The sequence below is a fragment of the Macrosteles quadrilineatus genome, unplaced genomic scaffold, assembly GCF_028750875.1.
Source record: "Macrosteles quadrilineatus isolate MER2022 unplaced genomic scaffold, UCM_ALF_1.0 Scaffold_9__3_contigs__length_116548681, whole genome shotgun sequence".
In the NCBI taxonomy this organism is placed as follows: Eukaryota; Metazoa; Arthropoda; class Insecta; order Hemiptera; family Cicadellidae; genus Macrosteles; species Macrosteles quadrilineatus.
Window position 1 is genome coordinate 924,625 of NW_026542602.1, and position 20,237 is coordinate 944,861.

At 34.3% G+C, this 20,237-nt stretch overlaps 1 long non-coding RNA gene across 1 annotated transcript; it reads right to left on the reverse strand.

Moving 5' to 3' along the window:
• Positions 1-13,893: 13,893 nt before the first annotated feature.
• LOC129002527 (uncharacterized) lies at positions 13,894-15,074 on the reverse strand. Its single transcript, XR_008491586.1, has 3 exons — positions 15,011-15,074; positions 14,408-14,497; positions 13,894-13,977 (listed from the first exon to the last, which is right to left on the reverse strand). It is a non-coding gene; the product is annotated as an uncharacterized LOC129002527 (long non-coding RNA).
• Between the last annotated feature and the right edge of the window lie 5,163 nt (positions 15,075-20,237).

The window sequence follows — 20,237 nt, forward strand, 5'->3', positions numbered from 1 at the left end:
AATCCCACCAATCACGGATGGATTTTATCCAAGTGGTAATACCACGTCCTACGCCTAGCTTGAAATAATGCAATCCCTATATGCTGAAACTTCATAGGGTGTAATGGTAGGAAATAAAATATCTTTGATTGATTAGCGTAACATTTCCATTATTGCAGCATTTGTCTGATAATTTATCCTTGTTTATTTTCCCAGGAGTGGTTTACGATTATGTATCATGGAGTTGTTTAACAGCAACAACACCACAGCCATTACAACTGGATACAACCTCTGGATAACGGCCTGGTGTACCAGCTACCAGCCATTGACATTGTACAAACATACTACCGTACAAATAAAGTACTGTACAAACACTACTGTACTTGTAGATATCGAGAACACGACATCGTAGCTTAGCACGCCCACCAGACAAAGCACTTGACACTACAATATCTCTGCAATCGTTGTAGGACTTATATGGATTATTAAGGCGTAAAGTTCTTGAAGCATTTTGTGCTCGAATAATGCTTGTAAACTCGGTTGTAATTTGTGTGACGATTTTAGTGGAAATAACAATCTCTCCTTTAACCCTGCTTAGCTGGCGTTATGTTGTTCCAATCGTTGTGGGTCTTTTACAAATTATTCTCAATTTCCTTTAAAATGCAAGAATCCCCAGGTTTAAAATTGTACATTTTATTGAAAATGAACAACTAGTAGCCTTTAAACTACTTCCATCCTTACATTTTCTTATAAATTACACTCATTAAAAAAATATATACGCTCAGCAGAGTATTATCTTGTTTCTTAACATATTTTCAAGCTGTTAAAAAATAACGATGTTAGTTAATTAAATGCACAATTTGTATCCTATTTTAATAAAACCCAAAAACAAAGATAACCTAACTAAATACTGAAAACTAACAAACTAAAAACAAGCTCTAATCCTAATGGCAATTCAAATAATTTATTCTTTTGAGCTTACCATGATTTGGGGGCTCAATTAAAAATGATATTTTCTACTACGAATTTTCCATATCACTATGTTAGGAAACACGAGTTTTTGTTGTTAAAAACAGTTTTCAGTTATTAATGTGTATGCCTTGCGGAGAATCGCGTTACAAGAGCATAAGTGGGAAGTAAGTCAAATGGTTACAGGAAATGACCAAACGGTCGACTGAACCGGACGGACAAGTCCGGAGTGTCCGGGAATCAGGATGCGTTATGACAGCTGGGAATAAAACCGATAAAATGAAGACAGTGATCAAATTGTAACGTCTTTTGTGTGTAATCGTAACCAAGTTTACCCCTACACTAACTATCCAAGAGTGATAATTATGCTTCTTAATGTTGTTTCTTCCAATCGTCCAAAAAGTCCTGGCTACGTGCCTGTTTGCAGATGTATGATTAGATAATTATTTATTTTAGCAAATTAAAAATATAGGTCTAGGTGATAAGATAAACGGAATTGAAAACTTTGATTGAACTAGTGCATCAAAGTAATTTTGTGAACGTTTCTAAGAAATAGTGATATGAAAAAATCACAATGCTTTTCTTCCAAAAAACAGCTCAACTAGTCGCCATGAGTAAATTCAAAACAGTTATTTACCATTATTTTCTAACAAATAAGTACACATAGCTATCGTTGTCAACTTTATCTGTTACCTAGTAGAGAGTCCAACTTCAAATATACAGACATCTGAAAATGTAACATTAATTAAAATATGATTCTAAATAAAAATTTAACTTTGATTACTGTACTTGTTCGATTTTCTATCCTGTTTGTTGCTCAAATAAGCATTTTTAGGATACAAGATTGGTCTACCATTTAATATTGGATTTTTGCACATTTATTCCTCTGTGACTTTTCAGACTGGATTCAAAATTCTTTTCCCTCACACCTGGATTTCGTCTCTTCTCCAGCGGTCCACGTCACATTCCCGCCCAAACCGATCGGCTCAATGTACCGACGCATTTGAAAAATGAGTTCCTCGACCCGACGAAACCGGTCGTCTCCTTTACGATAGTGGAGAACTGATGCCGGATCGGGCGTGGGTTTTTATCGAGACGATGTGACACCAATAGGCTTTCTCGGGGAAACTAGCTAAAAAGTGAGATTTATGTAATTTCGGGCCAGAACTGGTTTGGACTAGGAGGTCGACGCCCGATGTCCGTAGTCGCATCATGCGTTGATTGTCCGATAGAAACGGACGGAAACTGCGTCCTTCAATAATAATGAATCGCCGATACGCATTCATTACGGTTGCGACTGGTGCATACCGAGCGGTTACGGCGTGACACAAGGTGCCGTCTTGGGACCCTCAGTGTTGATGGGGAATATTGAGGAGATTGAAACATCGGTTAGGTATAACTATGCTCAACCGGTCACAGAAATTGAGAATATAAGTTTAAATAGAGTTGCTTCTGTGTGCAGTTGCAGTTGCAATATGTTCGACACAGTTGAAAAGACAAAATATTCCTTACATCAATTCAGTGTTTCTGAGTCTATTTGGTTTTCTATTTGTCCATCTGCACACAAGAAAAGTATTCACTTTCAAATAGACACTTCTGTGAAATACCCGGCATATCCTAAAAGAGGAATTCTAGAAGCACTGTCAAATAAATAACGACCTCTCTCTAGGCCTAGTATAGTTTGATAAACGTCTACATTTGTGCATATTTCTTATCTGTTTTACTATCAGAGATCAGCTGTTTAGACCCTCAGCGTCCTTTTAGAAATATAAGTATGGATACAAAAAGTGGAAAAAATCAAGCGATTTCAATCGAGGCTACAATTCTCTGCGCATGCTATGAGAATTTAAAATTTTCACTAAAAATACTGAATCTGCATTGGATCTATTTGCACAATAGCATTGGATTATTTTAGCTGGTAGATGAAAGGTGTTCTGCTAGAAATGTCCCTTCAATACAAACTGGTGTTGGGAATCTCAATATTATAATTGAAAATTATTCACAACTTTTATCAAACGATCAACAGGAGATGTTTTCTACCGTAGAAACGAAACATTATCTCCTCATGAAGGCTAATGCAAATTACTAATAAAATATACTAATGAGCAGAAGCACAGTGGAATTAATGTGTTTTTTACAATGAATAATAAGGGTGAATCGAGTGTAGCTTATAGCACTAATTGTGAAAATCCGTCGTTTAGAATTATTGCACTGTGATAATGAGCAAATCATAATGAAGTGTGTTTTCCAAGGTTAAGTGTAATACGGTATTTTATCTGCCTGCAATTTACTGTACATTGAAATCGCTGTGTTTATTTTAATTGCTCAATTATACTGAATAGCTGTAATCTTCACGAGTATGTTAAGTAATGTTTTTAATTAGGCATTCAATCATTAATTGATATTGAAATTGGATTTTTATGTCTCTGCAATATAAATAGTAATTAAAAATAATTATAAGGTAGGTAGATGATCTGGATTGCAAAACCCAGAGCAAAAGTAGAGTTTACTTTGATCGGACATCTAAGCTATGGATTTGGAAGATGTTTCTTGAAATCGTTTTAGTTTTCTTTATTGCGTCTAAAATTTGACACTAGCTTATCAGCACATGTGTATGTAATATGTGTATCCCTCTTTTATATGAACCAATGAAAGAATTATTTATTCAAATAGATATTTTATTACAAGGATCGAACGTGGTTCTTTTTAGTACTCAACCGTTGGAAATATGATTGCGTATTAAAAAGACACTATTTTCACCTTACTGTGGAAATAACCTTCTAATCGTTACCGAATTAGACCACATAATTTGAGGTTATACAAAGTCGTAATCAATGTTTATATTTCTGTTGTTTACAAACATAACTTAAAATATCGTGCGATTATCAGCGTAAATCGATGTGCCATAAACACATGTTGAGTTTAGCGAACGAAAAGATTTACCATATGGTTTTTCTGTTCCCTATTTGAATTTACCCGAAAACGATGATTTTGCGGACGATTTAGAGAATTAAAAACTGCTGCTTTCTGGAGAGTATGATGAAAAAATAGTTTAGTGAGCCATGTACAAAGTGAAATACTGTTATATTTCCTCTTGTATTGACTAAGAACGTATTTAAATTCGACTAGGTTAAAAGCTGGCTAATTTGACGGTGTTTAAAACCAGCACACTCTATTTCTGGCTTAAGTCACCTACGTAAATTTTTATTGTAAAACTCATTTATATAAATCAAATGTTCTCTTCTATCAAAGCTACATGCCTAATATACTAAACCATTAGAAATACTAAATAAATAATCACTAAACATGTTCACAGTCTATTCTGTTTAAACCGCCATCACGGTCAGACTACCATTTGACGATAATTACCAACATGTACATAATTACACTCTCCTCCAATGACCACCAAGCAACAGAAAACTGACGTGTGGTAAATTAATAAGACTCGAATGCGAAACAAGATGTGAAGAGGGACAGAAATCGCGATAACATCCGCAGACCGACTTCATAATTAGTTGTGAAGGTGTAAATGTAAATCGGTGATATAATTAAAAGATCGCGGCCGATATTATAATGGCATTATTATTTATGCCAGTTTCGACCATTCGATTTATCGCGGCGTTTTCAATCGATATGCGTTTAATTAGTGAAATAACTGGGTAATTGTGTCGAATTAAATTTATGTGCAGAACGTGAATGTTTTCGAATCGAGTGCGAGGTTGATTATCCACAGAATGTTGGTGAAAATGTTAAAAATATTATACAGTGAGTGCTTTTCTTTTAAGTAATTTAAAATGTGTAATTAACTACTTTTAATAATTAAATAAATATAGTTTTCAGGAATTTCGTTTTCAAATTTTGCTAACTTTTTATGGAGGCTTTGAATTTTTAGGGATGTTATTATAAGGCGATGCAAATATACGTATTTGTAACCCTTTTGATCTATAAAATATCGATGTGTAATATATTTTTTTATCTTTAAACGAAGATATGACACATATGTTCAGAGAAGGTTTTGGAGTAACTAGGCAAACGGTTGTTTTATTTAATTACAATTGTTACAAAATTGTCTGTTTTATTTGTTTATTAGGCCATTTATTAAATATATGCTTAAGGTATTCGAACTTTTTCATGTTATTGTAACCATGGTTGAAAAGGAAAAAATGTCTGATACTAATATTTTTTACTAAAAATATAAAAATAAAAGATTTGTGTTAACCTTTCCACATTGTGAAAACAAAACAAAGTTCTAAACATTCTGGAACTTTCCTTACAACTCGATAATTTAAATTTTACTCAAAGACGTCTTTAAAATATGAAGCATCCTTCTATTCCTCTATAGATTCTAACATCTGCCCAGTACATTCTTTATTTTACTCTATAATTTCCATCCTTGCATATTCTTTGTGTATTCTTTCTACACCAGTCATCAAACAGAGTTTAATAAGTAATTCCACCCATGTCCTCACGATATGCAAGTAACTAAAAGCGTTTAATAACCGATTCTGTCGAAGTAATAATTAAAAAGACATCAAGACTGGAACAGCTGTCTTGTGTCACCTGTCTATGTTAATTGTTGGTCAGCTGTTAAGAGTATTACAGGTGTCATATACATGGAGATAAAAATAACGATCACAGTCACGGAACTGTTTTTAAAATGGCTTTTAGAAAAAAAATAGTTTTAAGTGCTTGGGCGTGTTGTGTTTGGGTGTGTTAGTTTGAATTAGAAATTTAGTTTTATTTAGTTAAGTTAGGATTGTATATGTCGATTGAATTTTTATAAACTTCACAGGTAGAACACTTGCTAAAAAGCTCAATCACTTTTAACCTGAAAAACCTTAAAAATATGAAAATGTTGTCTAGAATATTATTTAACATACCGTACTACCATAGATGAAGTAATATAAATATGGTGTTTATTTATTCAAGATGTTATTCAAGATGATTGTTTGTTCAAGATGTGGTTGTTACTACAAGATCGCCACTCATCCTACACTCATCTCCATTCATACCTGGCTTAAAATACCTACTTTGTATGGTCGCCATTTCATTAAGTATTAAAATATTAGGCTATTATGTTTACGAACAAGTTCCGAGAACTATTCATGTTAAAATTGTTTATTCTCTTCCCTTAAGTAATACTAAAATATTTATCAACTAATAATAGAAAATTTTATGGCATGAAATCTGTCCAATTATCTTAATGTTCGGTTTACATTTTCCAGTTTCGAACAAAACAAATGTACCCTAAATTAAAATAAAAACTTTAGTTAATAATGTTATATCCCTGAACACAAGTATATCAGAAAACTAAACTTATCAATCCTTTTGAAAAACTTTCAAATACAACACTACGACGAGAAGTCAAGCAGAATCCAAAGTCCAGACCACCCCAAACCCGTAGGTGTCCGGAGGCGTCAAAAAACGGACATCGATTAAAACCAAGTGTCATTCTCGATCTGATTGAATCCGATCCAGCCACTCGCTCCGGTCCGTAACTCAGGATAACGTCTTCATTAGGCGTTTACGGTTATGGCCACAGTCCGATTTGCATCGCAGCCGCGTTCGAGCTCCCGGTCTCCCAAAACGATGACATTTATCAGTTCTGAAATATAATAATTGGTTTAGCCCGAGATCTTATCGGGAATAATTTGCCGACTTCCAAATGGCGCATAAGTCTTAGTAACGATATAGACATTTATAATACAATGGGAGAGAGACAATGGGGAATAAATACTACCCTAGTTGGCCGACCAAAGTCCGTGAGCTCCGGAGACCTCTGAGGTGGAGTTTTAAACTTCTTCGTTTATAGTGAATTAATAATAATTTAATAAAATATGACCAGGATGTTTTCCGTCAATTTACTTCCGATGCCGTTTTCATGTTATAATTATTTGCAGAATCTGTTTAGGGTTAGGCCAGGTTGCATTGGGTTGGATTAGGCTACATTAGATTAGGTGCAACCATTGACTTTATATACCGTATAGTAGGTATATATAGTCATTTACAGAAGGTATATATATACGACACGTGTCGGTATATATATACAGTTGTATAGTCAATGGTGCAACTAGGCTAGAACCTAGATATAATCTAAGACTTCAAAAAATGTGTATTGTTATAACAAATTAAATACATGGTCGTGGTTCAACGAAAAAGGACCCAAGAATGATTAAATTCTTATACATATGTAGACAGTGAAACAATTAAATTCCTTTAAGATAACTGATCTTCATTGTCCTTTAACTTTTGAAGAAATCAAGAATGCCAATGAAAGTGCGTACATAAAAGAAATCCGTTACACTGTAAATCGGTACCAAATAAATTCGTAAATCCGTACTTTAAATCCGTTACAACTCTCTCTACTATTGTGTAAGATCGTAAAACTCAATTAAATTATCCGTAACGATAATTACATTCTACGCAAGGCCCTCGAAGATAATGTAGCATTTTAAGTTGTTTAGGGGATTATACATATATATTTCATATAATCTGCTACTACTGGTTGGGCCAAACTGGTCCACGGATTACTTTAGGCAATCGGCTTGCAGCTTTCGATAAGTATACAAACGATACAACAGCCTTTTGTGCGTGTGTTGGTGTGTGTAAATGTGTGTTGGTGTAGGTAGCTACATAACTCACGAGATTTTCCAGTCTAGTAGATTTGCCTTCCTACAAGCACTTAAGTTTTATCGTTCCTTTTCTTCGATGATCGTCCATAGCTTGCAAAGTCCAGTTAACATTGACATATGTTTCGTCTTTTCCAATAACGATTATTGTTATGACCCTTTTATACTCAATAAATATACATGAGCTTAGGTTAATACCGTGTCGTATGTTATCCTTTGCTGATGAAATACGCAGGAATGCTAAATCTCAACGGCTATGCTGCTTTCAGCATAGCCCAATCTCGTTGATCATCATTAAATACCATTTTTGAAGTGGACTGTTGAGGAACTTATTTTTTCTCCAATCTGGAAAGTGTTAACCAACAACTTTTCACGCATCCTTAAATTATTACACTGTTGGTATGTCTTGAAAATTATTTGTGCTGCGTTGCAGTATTTTTCCCCGTGGGGGAACGAATCGGAGATTCTAAAGGAGATTCAAAAAGGTTATTGTGAAGTATTTTTTAACATTTCTTAACCTCAAAATGCTATTAAGCACTAATTATTTGTACAAGAAGATTAACAAGTATCTTAAGTGCATACCTTCCACTCACAAACCTATTAATTATCTGTAATTTTCCTCTTGTCTGGCTATAAAATACGCTAAACGTGGCTTGAGCGTCTCCACACTCCGTCATCATGATGACTAAACACCACCATAAACTGAGTCAGACAGAAATTTGGTACGAAAATAACACTTTACAAAACTAAATGATTTCTCAGGAGTAATCGTTTTAAACCTAACATTTACAATACCTAAACAATGTAAACAATAGCATGCCAAAAGTGTTATTTATGTCTATACTTCATAACTACCATAGTTGAATGCTAACCATAACGTATTTTAAAATTAATAAAACACAATATAATAAGTATAAATCTATTAATATTCTGAAGTGGTTTAATTGTTTCTTAAAATGGGATTCGAAATCAAGCAGGACAGTGTAGGTCTTTGAAACATTGATTGTAGGCATTTTGGAGGTATGTAATAAAAGTTTAGAAAAATCCTGAACAGTTTTTTATCCAGCGGGTTTCAAATCATTGATAACGAAAACAGTTCAGTTTTCTTGCTTTTGTGATGGGAACCGATTAATACAGGTGCATTAAGAATGGCTTGCGCGTTGGGAAAATGTTCGAATGGTTCAAATAATCCTATTGCTACCAAGAAGTAAATGTCGATGTTATTACTTTGTTAACTATGTTCTGTTATTGCAACATTTTGACGTGAATTTACACTTCAATTGGTAATATATACACTTAGCTAATTGGATTGGTAATACTTTACAACTAGGTATAGTATGGGAAATAAGTAGGATTCGAATACCGTTTTAACAGCCCAGGCTATTAAATCCCGACTCAAATCACACCCTTCATAACACCAACAATTAAAACCGCACACCTTTCCTACACTCTAGTATTTCCTTGGCATATTCAACGGTTTGCTGCTAACTAAGCAAAGACGCCGCGCCTATGGCAGCTTTCTTTGTCTCTGTGCTAACGGCTCAGTGACAAAGGCTCATTTACATGTGTTAGACAAAGAGCGCTTTGTGGCCCTGACTACTGCGCTGTTTCCGCCCTGTGGTCAACTCCGCCGCATTCTGTCCGTCTGTCCGTCTGTCTGTCTGTCAGTCTACTCAGAGTGAATTAGATTAGACGTCTTCAGCTGCCGGAACGCGACTTCTTGATGTATTGTTGGCCGACCGCGACTGCGCGTCACGGTGACACGACCGATGACTAAATTACCGACCCATTTCACTTTTGCGGAGTTTTTGAAATGTTTTAAAAAGCCCTTTTAAATTAGGATTTTTGGGGGGAAATTAGGTTTTTTACTGTAACTAATCAATCTAGCGTGTTTTAATTTTGACGTGCATCAACTGTAATTCAATTTGAAAGTTTTTTGTAAATGAGAGGAATATTTCTCCACATGTTTCAAAATATTTTCGTGTAGTGCTCACTTAACAATAAAAAGGTTGACGAATCAATTCTGGGAAAAGTCAGTAGCATTTTCATGGTTCGAGACTGGACCCAGCTGTCTCTGATCATTGGACCTAAATCAATGATCCCGGTTAATGATACTGTACATATGCTATTAGTAACATCGCTACAATGATTATCTCACACTATTCTACACTCATCCTTCATTCATATTTGGGTTATACGTGTGGCGTCCCCATTACAACTGATGATACAGTAGTAATAATAGTGAATATCCTTTTTGGGACATAATATTCAGGAAAGGGTGTGTATAAAAAGAATAACTCGAACATTAGGTCCTTTCCAGATGATCATACTCCATATATCGTTGTAAAATATAAGATGGAAAACGTCCCCATAAAATCTTTGAAATAATACCAACTCCGAAAACTATGAAGTCCCGTGGTATAATTTACACGAGGAGTAACTCGGAGCAATGGTCAGACGCAAGGTGGGCTTGGTGCCTCAGGCGTCTGTCTGTCAGTCAAAGCTTGATTAATTTTTATTGAAAGCCGCCGTGGTCAGTGCAGCAGGTGCCAGTTTTTGAATTATCTCCACATCTCTCAGTTGTAAAAGCCCCTAACCGCCTCTGTCCAAACGTACTTTACGTATTTCACATAATTTACGGCCAACAGCTAACAGCTGCTCTTCAACCAAAAACGGTCGGAGATGGATTGATACAGACTGAAACGTGTAAAAAATGTGTGATTTCAATCAATGATAATTATTCGTCGCACATAATAATTTTGATACTCAATGCATACGAAATAATGACATGTAAATTATAATGACCTACTGAATTTGCATTGCTATCAGTGCAAAATCAGGAAAGGCAAAAAATAGTGGTTTTTTTTTCTTCATGGCCTACCCATTAAAAATTATTAATTGATTAACCTTTCCTAATTGTTTGATAATTTTTATGAGTGATAGCCCACATCACTTGTGCACTAAAATTGAATTAATTACATTTTGGTAATTTTGTTAGCTGTATCTGTAAGGAACTGAAATAATGACGGAAGGATTCCCTTCACATAATAGACTATTTTTGCTAATTTGTTATTTGCTTTATGTCTTATGGTAGACAAACAAAATGTTAGGGGAACATTTGTCAGTTTAAAAATTAAAAATAAATTGTTGATAAAGCTTTTGTTTGAGCCAAATTTGAACTCAATTGTACTCTGGTGGTTTAGCGTTTATGTCTCTTGTTCTGGAGGCCCGCGACTTCAAATTTTTCCAAACATCAAAATACCCATGTGACAACGCACATGCTGATTCGAAATTCTTAAACTGTTGAAAGAACTTTAAATCTCTAAGTCATGAAAAATTCTAAATATTGGAGAACTTGTTAAAAATGCAGACTCTATCTACCTTCAACAATAAAGGGCTCCACACTTTATTCTGATACAAAGTTTATAAAGTGATTAATCGTTCACACTTTTTCCTTCGTGGCTACCGACACTATTGGGTGATTTACATTGAAGTCACTTATCTATGGAAATGTCTTATCAAATTCTTCCACCGGAATGTTTTGGACTCTTTATTTATGTTTATTGCCTCCCCATCTTATCAATCTTAACACTTCCCTAATGGTTCTTCATTGTTCCCGACTTTCTTGGGGAAATTAATTGCTCATTGTGGGGTTCCCTACTAGATAATTTATTCATGGCTTGAATTCTTCTACCTGATACTGATGATTCTTAGTGTCTCCGGTAATATACGGGCTGAAGATTTGGTGCCGACGTTAATCTTTTCCGAACACTATAATTCTACTTAATTTCTCGGTACTTTGCACGCATGTTAACTTATTCTGCTTTAAGTCACAGCCATTGACTGTGGATACAGCTCTACATCCCATTCCAATGTTACGGTTTTAGTCAGTTTTATAACAAGTTAAACTAAACCTTCGATTGCGTTTCTGAAAATTTCCGAATTATCCTGTATACATAATCTTTTATTCAAAGCTGAAAGATTATGTTAATGTAAAGTACCATAGTACGGTATAAATAAAATAAGAGTGCATTACAACTAGGGCAGTCAGTCAAAATTAAAGTGTGTCTTTTTAAACGAAAATTGGCTAGCTGGTCCATATGAAAGGAATGTGTAAGATGGTTTATAAAATTCAATGATAAAACTTAACGTTAATGTAATTTTATTATTTTGGATGCTTTGTTTGCCTGGAGTGTTTAGCGTCTAGAATTTCTAGAGAGTGACTGATCTAAATAATCTAAATTTTCTAAATGTCTTGAATTCACTGCTTTCCCTAGAAATCATTATACAAAACGCCCATGGTAAGCTCCTTGAAATGTTATACTTTGTCAACTATGAAATTTATTGTGAGAATCGTACTTATTAGGAATTTAAATTATAACGTTTTTATTTTAGATTACTTAACGTATTTTTACCAATGTTCAAATCAGGAAAAAGATGATTACACTTTTAAATTATTCAGTAAGACTTTGTATTAAAATTGATTTAACAACAATATAATTTCGAAATAAATAATCTAAGGCTCGCAGGCTATTTAACTAGAAAATTTTTGAGTTGTCATTTACATAAAGATTTTGAATACATACCTTAAATGTTTTTTTTTTTTAGAAAACATACAAATGGTCAATTTCTATCTGACTTAAATAATCTATGCATATTGGAAACTTCACATTATTGTACAATCCTTAATCTAATGCATCGAAACACTAAAATTACGATGGGTAAAATAAAATACAGATATTTTCAACAAAGAAATTACATGTTTTAGGAAAAAAAAGAATTAAATAGCATGTATCGAATAAATTTAAATAAATAGGACAAATGATCGAGGAATGTAAAACAGAATAAAACAAGATAATAAGAAATAATAACAAATTTAGTTATATAAATGCAATTAATAATATAAATAAATAATAATGTATATCTTGAGAAGCTATAACAGTTGAAAAAAGTCTATTCTCAAAAATCTCTTGAATAAAATTCAAAAATATTGTTTAGAAAACGATATTTGTATACACTGCTATCATACTCATATTTACGTTGACAGGTTTTTGAAAGCGGCCCATACATTTTTAAGGGCTCTAAAACAACGTTTTTATCTAGAAGAATTTTAAACTACCACGAGATGAGACCCTCTCCACCAATAGTCTGTCAATAGCCGGGGGTTGTATCATTAATGTAGGGTACAAAAAGTCAAGTACAAGGCGTTGGGGTCTTTATCACCAACGATCTTCAGCTTGTTTAACGGCTAGTAATATCCGTCTGATGGGACTAAAAACATTTATGTCTTACTTTAGAAACATCCCCGTACAAGCGATATGGTGAATATTTTATCGAGGTTAGTTAATTTTTAGTAAAGAACGAAATTAAATATACTCATACTCAGGAATTTGTTTAAAGGGTAATCACAAAAGTTTTAGAGGGTAAGTAGGTAAAATCACTCAAAATATTCTATGTTTGTGAATATGCCGAAAATCAATCCTATTAGCCAACAAAAACGACACAATGATAACCTAGCCAATGACATTTTCTATTTTAGCTCCATCTAGGATACAATCAGGTTTTAAGACTTTTTCCTTAAGACACAAGCAATTCCCGATAAAAACTTATAATTGAAAGTTACAACTTACCGAATGTATTTAAACACTTAACTAACAAATAAGACCATACAGTAAATAAAACGTGGTTATACGTGTATCATTGAATTCAATTAATTTGTTTTATATACATGTACAATGCATGACATCATGGGCTTCCATCAACATGAGCAAGAGGGGGCCCAAGCCCCCCCCCCCTTTATGAGACTCTACAAATGTTTACACATTTTAAAAATAATTCAAAAACCCAATGAATATGTGGTAAACAAAAATATTTAGGTACAAAATGTGTATCGATAATTTGTTGTACGTATCAATTTTAAACAGTTTGTCAAGGAGAACCCCTGAATCCCCTTTTACTTGGTTATTTCTACCCTCCAACTCCCCAGCCCCCTCTTATGGGACAAAACGATGATTTAATACTTTTCAATGAAATGGCGACCATACAAAGTAGGTATTAAGCCGATGGACGCCCATGTTTTGATAAATACACTTTGACTTTCGTAGTAACATTTCACTGCGACGTATGTGTACTTTGTAATCATATCCGTTTCATTACCTACAACATTGACTATGGACTGCATATGCTACAAATTTGTATTTAACTCATCCAGGCTCTTGCGCCCTGACACTATTCAATACGAAGAGTCTTCGCCAATCCATGATACATCTAAGGAGCAACTTAAGAGTCTCATTGGGTCAATTTCAAACTGAAATGTCTTCGTTTTGCCCGAAAGAAGTTTTCTTGATCACTCGAAGAACTGAACAACGATCATCATGGTGTTCACAGTAAATCCAAAAACCTATAACAAAAAATGCTATTGGATAAATATAAATTGTATGCAAATCTTAAAAATAAACTATATACATTTCAACCTTAAGCGTTGCTAATATAAACTATCTTCAACTGATCAGTCAAGGAGTTATCTTATGGACTAGAAATTATGTTTAATTTATTATATTAAACCAAAAATACAGAACAATTTGAATTTATTTTAAGTACTACTGGAAAAGTGGTAGTATATTAACTCATACGATAGCTAGTCCATCTATATTAATGGGGATACATTTTTATAGGTATTCGGTATTGGTGATTGAGTGGCTTTAAGTAATATATTTTGCATCTCATAAATATTTCTTTTTAAGATTTGATAAGTTCAGAAAATTATATTAGTTCTACATTACTTTTCTTCCATTCGTGTTGGTAAGACATTATAAAAATTTTTTTCTTACCTCAACAATAGTCGAGTTGTCGACAGTAAACAGACCAAAGGCTGTAAACTCTACCGGGGTCATTTTCAGTTCCAAAATGAACGTTTCCAACTGGAAAAATAACAAAATGCTATTAGAAATGTTATCATAGTATTAGCAATACTTATAGTAAGTTAGATTTTTGGGGGAGCGAGCTGGCCTAGTGTTTAGAGCGTGGGACTTCGGTTCCTGGAGTCCCGGGTTCAAATTCAGCCAAATCACCAATGGATTTTATCTAAGTGATAATGCCGTAACCCCTAGGTCTAGCCTGAAGTAATGCGAAAAACAATTCCGGGCTCGTGCCTAGGGTCCTAGGACAAAAAAGGAGTAAGTTAGATTTAATTGAGGCAGACGATCAATGAATTAAAAAAAAATAGCCTATCATATAGCCTTAAGTCCCATTAACGTTGTTTCAACTGTAAATTTAGCTTGTAAATCGAATTCTTAGACTGAATTCTAATAAGATGCCATGGGTATTGTATCCCTTAGAGAAAGAACCAATTTTGATCAAATTAAAACATTGCGTTTGATGATCGAAAAAGTATTTATTCGTGCAAAAATTCCACACAAGAAATGTACAATTACCTTTTTGCGGTACTCGAAAGGGAAGTTTCCCAGACTTGCTTTGCGATCGATTTCCCAAACCCAGTTTTCAACCTGTAACAAACATTACCTCTGACCTTATTCTGGGGGATTTTTTATAGTTAAATTTATTTTGGTGCATCAATGAAGGTTTTACTTCACACTTTTTCTGTGTAGTAGTAGTAGCATTATCATTAAATATTGAAGAAAATTTAGATTAACCAATTAAACCGAAGTTAAGGGAGGGCATTACACAACTTACGCTTGACACGTTGAGTAATTTAAGATGTTGCATTGAACTTCAAAATTATTAGTGTTCTACCTTTAACCTACGCCTTTATTTTACTTACAACCATAACAATAGTATTAGTAGCACGAACACTTGTGAATTCCCTCAAACAGTTATACATTTTACTTTATAGCATTATGTAGTGAATTTTGATAGTACATTAAAACTCTGGAGAATCTTGCTACCAAGGTTCAGCTGTATTACTCATTCTACAAATTCGTTTTGTGAATCCTGGCATCGGCATATTATAATATTTATATTAGCCTATCATTTTAAATGTTTTCTAGGTCTGACTACATGTAATTAAAATTAATTTCCACTTATGGCTTGTTTAACAAAACACAATGACCGGGAATAGATCGGGCAACTTTAAACAATATTGTATACATACACCTTTGCCAATCTAATATCAAGACAACCCGTAATGGCACAAATACGACTCTCATATTTGATAGGTTGATCAATAGCGTACAACAACATCCCACCTCATTGTAGAGTTGGTTTGACGAATTCCCAATGAGAATCATTACGACGACCAGGAAGCAGTGATGAAACAAGTTTAGGAACGGGCTCAAAACATCTTCGACGTTCCCAAAATGTTGTTTCAACCCGTAAATTTGCCAATACGCTGCCAACGACCACCAGAACACATGAATTCCCGCCATGACGGAGATCAGTCCTTGAAAGGAATATGCCCTACACAATTTGTGGTTCAACTCCAAAAGTTTCCCAACTCTGGGAAGTGTCTCCAAGATGTTTTGAGTGTTCTCTAACAAGAACCGAATTCTCCTGGAGATTCCGATCTTCAAGAACATCAGCTGGAAAAATGAGAAGTTATCCAGGAACATCATACTATCGTAAAGAACCATTGTGTCACAAAGTAAGAAAGTTATGATTGCTGTTGTGATATTGAGTATGAGCGAGGCCATCGGAATGAAGAAAAAGTCACAGTTTTCACCGGGTTTCGTTTCGAATTCGGCAAGATCTTCGAAGTAGACAGTTTCTAGAGGGGCCATGAGGAAGTAGAGTCCAGTCAGACAGTCGGCGATTGCGCAAAGGATTGCACAGATTTCGAAGATACCCAAAATGGGCAACTCCTGACTCAAGTTTACAAGGTTGATAATCGAGAAAAGTGTCACGACATTGAAGATCATCCGAGGAATTCGGCTAAATCTTGTGGTTCGCCGCAACTTTGGAAAAGACAGCGGGTTACAGTCAAAGAAGCTCACTACCGCTGATTCGGTCAACATTTTCAGCTGATACACTGACACAGTTATTTGATACCTCGCCAGAACAGTGTGTTGGTGTAATGTACCATCGTTTATTTGTGGAATGGTGTCAAGTGGGTTTCAATTAATTTACCATATGGAGGGGTTGACAGGATCAATTTGCGAGAAATGACACATCGATTGTATGAATAATTTAAATAATGCTGAGTACATCACCGTTAACTTTATTTTCGTGTTACAATAATGTTATTAAAAATTCAGTTTCATTTTTAAATGCAATATTTGTTATTGATCGGAAGGTTTTCTCAAACTACATTCTAACGAGTTGTGCCAATTTTGATTTTTTTAACTAGATAGAGTAACAAAGCCCTATATGCTTAGGTATATTTTGCATAGCTATCAGTTTTAATTTACACTTAATTCAGCCAAACCTAACCCTAAATTTTACATTTTTTTATAGAAGCGGAAAAGTTCTCCAGGACCTTCTTTAACACTTTCTCCGAAATCACGTCTTACTGAGAGATATTTTTTGGATTGTTCTCTTTCCTTTTCCTAGACTCGCCAGCTTAATCTTTGGATAACTTTCTTTAAGCCTTTAGCCTACAATATTGTCATGCTGAAAGAGATTTTTCTGAATTGTTCTCTTTCCTATTCATAGACTTGCCAATTTAATCTTTGGATAACTTTCTTTAAGCCTTTAGCCTACAATATTGTCATGCTGAAAGAGATTTTTCTGAATTGTTCTCTTTCCTATTCATAGACTTGCCAATTTAATCTTGGATGACTTTCTTTAAGACTTTTTCCAAAATCACGTCTAGCTGAGAGAGATTTTATGAATTGTTGTTTTTCCTTTTCCTAGACTCGTCAATTTAATCTTGGATGACTTTCTTTAAGACTTTTTTCCTAAATCACTTCTAGCTGAGAGAGATTTTCTGAATTGTTCTCCTTCCATTTCCTATACCCATCAGCTTAATCTTTGGACACCTTTCTTTAAGCCTTTGTCCTATAATATTTTCATGATGAAAGAGATTTTTCTGAATTGTTCTATTTCCTTTTCCTAGACTCACCAATTTAATCTTGGATAACTTTCTTTAAGACTTTTTTCGAAATCAACTCTAGCTGAGAGAGATTTTCTGAATTGCTCTCTTTCCTTTTCCTAGACTCGGCAGCTTGATGGATACCTTACTTTAAGACTTTCTCAAAAAATCACGTCTAGCAGACAAGAGTTTATCGATCACATCTCATTGTCTACCGATCAAATTGACAGCTGCTACATCCTCTCTTGTTTTTCAGCCAGATGATTCTAAATATGCCATCAATCTCCAAGGTGTCTGATAGACATCGATACCAACATCGACATGTCGTCTTCTAACCTCTCTAACTCAATTATCATTATCGGATTAGATCTAGGTAATTACCAAGCCGGAAGTGGTTCGGATCTAGGAGCCGGAAGTACACTTTGGACGCCATTTTGTTCGTGCTCAGTCCTACCAACTGAATTATTCTCCATTGCTACCAACTCTCATGCTACTGATACCGTGCGCTTGATAGGATCTTATTAATTATTTTCTCCCTGAGTGAGTTTCGTGTTCCGCCGAAATAGTTTATGGTCAATCGTGTTTTGACAGTTTGCTTTTTTCGTGACTTGAGTTATGAAATATAATGCGATTGGTTTTTGAGTTTGAGATGCGGTTCATAAGTGCAAACATGGCACAGGACAGACTTAAATTATCAAATTTTATATACTTGTATTTTGGGTGTAAATATTTTAATTTGTATTTGTTTACAGATATTAATGTGTAGTAGTATCTTGCTAAACAAAACAAGTTTAAAATTCTGAAAAAGGATTTAAAAAAAAATTAGTTTAAAAAAACATATACCGTATAATTGAATTTCTTTAAATGACAAATAATACTCTAAATAATTTTTGAGAAAATGGCTTAAATATACATGTTCCAAAATTTTTTTAAATATTGACAAAAGTAATCATTAGTATGATGTATTTTAGCAATATTTTTTTGATCAGTTTTTCATGTGAATAAACTGAGTTGGATCGTACTTTAAAAGCTTTTTTCAAACTTTTCTTTCATTGGCGTACCTCTTCACCGAATCGCAGTGGTTTTAAACGTTGGGTAAAGTGTAATACAATTGTATTCCGGTGATGAGAAATAAATTCATAACCCTGTCATTAGTTTATTCTAAACATTTTCTGAGCTGATAATGTTCCTGGTGATTAAACCTAGATAGATATACTAAAATAAATTATTATATTAACTCACTTATAAATAACAAGTATACCTTCTTCCCGTTTGTAGCAATAGGTATTTATTTGAATAAAAAGTCACTTTGACGGTACTAAAAGATTAAAAAAGTTAGAATTTCTAAAATTTGTTTATTGAAAGAAATTATATTCAGGAACAACCATTGCTGAATTTCTCTTGTTGAATCAACTAAGAATGTTAATCCTCCCAATATCATGTTTACACTCATCCACTTGTGGTATTTCCGTATCATATGTTGTATACATTTTCCACTTATACAAATGGGTTCAGTGGAATAAACCTATCTTACTGTGGTGAAAATTTAGTTTAAAATACTTTCAAAAGTTTTACACCAATAAATTCGATGTCTAGGAAGCTATCCTTTCAGTTGAATAAACTATGATACTAATCCAACTCCATTACAAGCCTAGGATATCGGCATGGGCTGCTCAACACCAATAAAAGGTCCACATTCGTTTAAACAGCTCATCCGGTCTAATAGCAATAAATTTCTTTGACACTTTGGAATTGAATTCGTTCAGGGAAGTTCATTTAAAGAGACGGCGCGGATGCTAAGCCTGAAGTCGGTGTCTTTGAAGGAGCAGGTGGAGCTAGGACGACTATTTTATGGAGCAGTTATACTAATAGTGGTTGTAACGATGCTAGTGTCTTCATAGGAGAGAACCTTGTAGTAATCGCTTAAACATATTCATGAAGGGAATTTCAATGGAGAAATTTCCTGTAGACCTTGCAACAGAATTTCTTGTCTACCTCAGTGGTATTTTCAGGAATTGGAAACTTTTTGAAAGCTGCGAAGCTCAATCAAATATATTCATTTGTCAGAGATCGAACCCACTACTCTTGTACCAAAGTTCAAGGTGATCACGCAACACATAAGCAATTGACTAAATTTTTGTATTAAGTCAAATCATGGTTTTCAGTATAGACAAAAAATCATCGTTTGTTTATATTTCATTATGGCAATGTTACCTGGTCGAACGTCTGTATTGCAATAGCAACGAAACTAAGATATTGATTTGTTTGAGTTAGAAATATCCGCCAGCAGTTTCAATGGACCAGGTATCAACGTATGTTTTGATAGATGCAATGTACAAACTCCCCAGTTTAGGAAATTGTTAAATCCTCTAGAGCAGCTTCGTTTCTAGTTTTTCTCAGACGTGACGTAAAATTTAACATACGATATATGATGAGTTAATGTTTAAAATACTTCTATTCGAATTTTAAAAGCTAAGCAAGGAAGCCCTAAAAACTCAGTTACCCTAATCTTTTTCACGATAGGAACTTGGAATCTGACTCCGTCTTCAGGAGATAAGGAAATATGGGTTCTCCTTGAACAATTGAGTTCCAAAAACATTTTTTTCGTTTCAGCTATTGTATTTCCTGGCTAGGCCTGATTTGTGTATACTGTAGTAGATTTGTGGATGGTTATT